The sequence below is a fragment of the Notolepis coatsorum genome (genome assembly GCF_963971535.1).
Source record: "Notolepis coatsorum genome assembly, chromosome: 10".
NCBI lineage: Eukaryota > Metazoa > Chordata > Actinopteri > Aulopiformes > Paralepididae > Notolepis > Notolepis coatsorum.
The window spans coordinates 51,542,606-51,547,177 of NC_140174.1; positions in this window are offsets into that span (position 1 = coordinate 51,542,606).

Consider the following 4,572-nt stretch of genomic DNA (forward strand, 5'->3'; position numbering starts at 1 on the left):
ATGTTAATGTTGGGTGTAATTTTTTTCAGTTTCATATACTTCATTTCAAGTTCCAGTTTCTTTTATTGGTCTATGTGTTGTTAACACAAGGTCAACGCCAACGGTACAATGAAATTTGATGGACGAGAGAACAGGTCAGCTCAGCAGTAGAAGCACTAGACGCATTAGACTAGAGCACTAGTCATATAACGGTAAAATATAAAAGATTAAATACACATTTATATAAACAAGTATCAGACATCAGGTCAAATATCCAACGTGATATATTTCCAATTCAAATAGTTTTTGAGTTGAGAAGCTTGATGGTCTGAGGTAAAATGAGAGTTATGTATGTAACTATGGTTCTATGAATCCTGTATGACTGCATTAACACATCCAGTGCCGTTCAGCAGAGGGCGCTGTGGGCTGTGAGTGCCAGCGCTTTGTTCAATGGGGATAAATGCCGGTGTTTGCAGTGCTAAACCTATATTAAATATTATAGCTATGGATCTAATAACACAGTCGATTGTCAGTGAGTTTCTTCCGGTCAACATGCAAAAAACTGATAATTTTTTCATCCATACATTTCCGTTTTATACCGTGGTGAATACGAGCATAGTTCCAGAGCGATTCTGTGTAATCCCAGGAAACGCAGCCAAACAACGCTTTACTGCATTTCACTATAAATCGGGCCATTCCTCGCCTGGATCAATAATCAATCTGAGATCAGCGCTAGATTATCAGTATTATGTTTCATCATGGATGCATGAAAGGGGGGATGGAAATCCGCCCCTCCGTGCTTTGATCGCAACCAACGGGACACCCCACACACACACACCACAGACCGACGCTCCGATCACAGGGAAAAAATTATCGGATCAATGCAAGATTGATAATATATACCCTTACCTTGTCTATGATGTACTGCAAAAAGAATAATCCAATTATCTGATCGCCATTCCAAGTACTGATCGCGATCATGGTCGATGCAACTGTGGTAAGCGCTTGTCTTGCCGGAGTGTTTAGACCCCGCCCCCAGGCCGCAGCTCGGCCCAGACAACAAGCCACATCATTTCAAATGGAGTGCAATAACGGCCGCAGGGCATTAGGTGGCGTATTGGACGTTTGCGATCTCAGACCCATTCAGGACAGCCTGCACAAGGTGCCTCGATGGATTATGAATGGCAATAGCGAATAAAAGAAATAACGACCCAGAAACGAGAATCTTCGTTTTTCGGCACTCAACCTTTGGGCCACAGAAACGAGAATTCTCGTGAACGGCAACCAAAGGGTAATAAGCACTGACAATTCAGTCTTGCGCATGCGCAGGTAGAGTATGTATATCAAAAAGTCACTTGTGACCCCGGATAGGGTATATCTTCCGGTGTCATCATAGGATCTGTTCCTACAGAATCTTCTCGCACAATCACTAGGATTCTGAGTGACTTGAGCGCTCTGGCGGTCATCTAGGATTCATAGAACCATAGTCACATAATGTAACTCTCATTCTATTTGGTCCTTCCTGACTGCCAGAGGCGGTGCATTAAGCACTGGATGACTCATACTAACAGTCACATGGTAGAATCATTGATGGTGAGGGTGGTTTTGGTGCCGATGATGAAGAGTTCCGTCTTGTCGCTGTTTAATTTGAGGAGGTTATGAGTACTTTTTTGAAGTTCGGAAGGACTCAATGCAGGACTCAATGTGACTGAGGGGTGGGTTGTGAGGGGATTGTGTGCTGATGTATTTTGGGTGTAGTCAGCGTAGCAGTGGAAGTTGAGGTTGTGTCGAAGGCTGCCGACAAGTCCAGGAGAATCAGGACAGAGGAGATGCCCTTCGCTTTTGCTAAGTGAAGAGCCTCTGTGACTGCTATGAGGGCCGTCTCTGTGGAGTGACCAGTCCTGAAGCCTGACTGATTAGGGTCTAGGTCAGGGGTAGGCAACCCTAGGCACGCGTGGCATTTTCATAGGCACAGGGTGCAGCATAAAAAAATATTAAAAAATATATTTTTTTTTCTTTTTTTTTTGCTTTGAAATATTATAGTGAAATATTTTGCACTGTTGTCGCATTTATCTTGTTGAAATCCTCCCACAGGTTCTTTTTACTACCACATATTTAATTGAGACCCTTTATTTGTTTATTATTTCAATTTAGCTGGAAATACATTGCTACATCATTCAGTAACATTTGCAGAGCCTTATAACAAAAACATTATTACGGTCACTGTGCTGAAGGGTCTGCAATTAGGTAAAATTAGACCTAAAATAATCCCCCTTTAAGTTAATATGTGGGAGTTAAGTTATTATTTACCACATAATGTTACACTGTCTGCCTATTGATGGCATCTCAGGTTATATGACGGTGCTGCCATCTAGTGGGCCAGAGGTGGTTTAGTGTCCCCTCGTATCTGCGTCACTTCCTCTCTATGAGCTTGTGACGTTGAACTTGACCGGACAAGCAAGAGAGCGGACGTACACACAACGTTGCTCTCGTTAACGTTATAAGTTGGACGGTGACCAAGTATGTAAAGTGGCTTACCAAGCGGACATTATACCACCAAGAGAGAGTGAGTTTTAGTACCCAGCTAATTTGATGTTTAGTAAACGTCTGGGATTAGCATATTACAGCAGACTATAGTATTCCCCATCTATCGTTACCAGTTAGCCGAAGCTAGCTAGCTCGGCGCTAATACCTAAAGTAGCTTCGGCTCATGCTTCGATAGCTGCTCTATACTGGACATATCAGTCGATATATAACACAGACCAGAGAACATTTAGATAAGGTCTGTGTCGCTGTAAAAGGAGTAAAGGACACAACTAGTCCTAAGCAGTAGCCTGTGGTACAGAGGGGACCAGCGTGTCTGCAGCAGCTGTCGGCGTGCGCCGTGCAGCACCACGGAGCGGAGCGAGACACTCGGACCACCACAGCGGAGCATCTGGTCTGCAGGAGCAGACTGGTAGCGCCTATTGGACCGGGCAGCGTCTTCCCGCCCTCATCAACACGCAGCGGTCTACTACTCCTCATCACCTCCATCTCTCTCTTCCTGCAGAGGGAATTGTTCCTCTGTCACAGTGGTAACCGCGGCAACTTGGCCAGAACACTTTATTTGAACTATTTGGGCGCCCATCTAAATTTAGTAATAGTATTTAATTAGGCTTTGTGTAATGTGATAACAATATTTTGTATGTATCCTTTTTCCCCTTTTTGCTTATATAAAAGCATTATGATTCAAACAGTTTCCTCGCTCTTTCTAGTTTAGGTGACTCCATTTTAAGTTATTCACTCAGTTGTGTATTTGGTACAATTAGTTTAAGAGTTAAGGCATCCTACCACACCCCCTAAGGTGATAATTATATACAGTCCTCTAAGCTCCCGCACAATTTGGTCACTTCGAGCCGGAGTTAAACCAGATAGGATGTCACAAAAGAGCGAGGTAGGTTCAAAGGCCCCCCCCCCCCCCCCCTTCCCTGAAGGGAAGACACGTGCTCCTAGAGAGCGTAGATTACCCTCCCGACTAGATGACTGTGTCCTGGGTACACCCAGTAGCCCTAGTTCGGAGAGCAATCAGAATGTGCTAAACACACCAGCTGACCGGACAGTAGGGGACTTTACAACCCAGACGGCAGGCACACCCCAGCTAGTAGAGGGTGCTTCTGCCACACCACAGTTAGATCAGACGGCAGGCACACCCCAGCTAGTAGAGGGTGCTGCTGCCACACCGCAGTTAGATCAGACTCTGAGAACAGAGTCAGACCCGACTGACACCCCCCAGCGGCCTGAAGAGAAGAAGAGACACCAGGTGGCAGTCTCATGTAGTAAAGACATAACTACCTTCTCGCCACTGGATACCGCCAACCAAGATGAGTATGATGAGCAAGATGAGTCTGAAGAAGAAGAGGAGAGTGACTCCGCTGAAAACGACTCGCAACCTGGAGAGGATATTAATTCCCCAGACAGAGTGGAGCCACGCGGCAGGCAGGACTTCAATCACTTCCAACCGGGAGAGTTCTTCCTAGACACTCGCAGAACTAGTAGGCCCCCCAGCAGAGCACAAAGCAGAGGGAGCGTTACCAGCCAAACAGGACTCATGTTCCAATGCATGCAACAACAACGCGAAGATGCCCTCGCAAGAGAGGAGTGGCTCCACCGAGATGCGCTCGACAGAGAGAGAAGAGCCGCGGAAGCACTGGAGCGGGAGCGCGATAGAGCGGCAGCCCAGGCCTTGGAGAACACCCGGCTCGCTACCGCCCAACTGCAATCGGCCTCTTCCTCCAGGCAATCATCAAGAGCATCCACTAGGAATAACTCACCCCAGCGCCGCCAGCCTGAAAGGGAGGAGCACCCGGCTACGTATCCCCGACCCCGAAGAAGGGACAAGGCCGACTCCGAAGACCTGGAAAGGCGACTGGCTCGTCTGCAGGAGGAATATACGGCACCAAGAGAGGCGCCACCCCGCTCTCAATGTGAGCGGCTACCCGCCACACACAGAGCAACCTCCAGATCCCATCAACATTGGCCCGTAACTGCACCGGCCCCTAGGTACGACCCGCTCCCACAGCGCCCACCAGGGAGCGCCATCCCATTCTTCAAAGA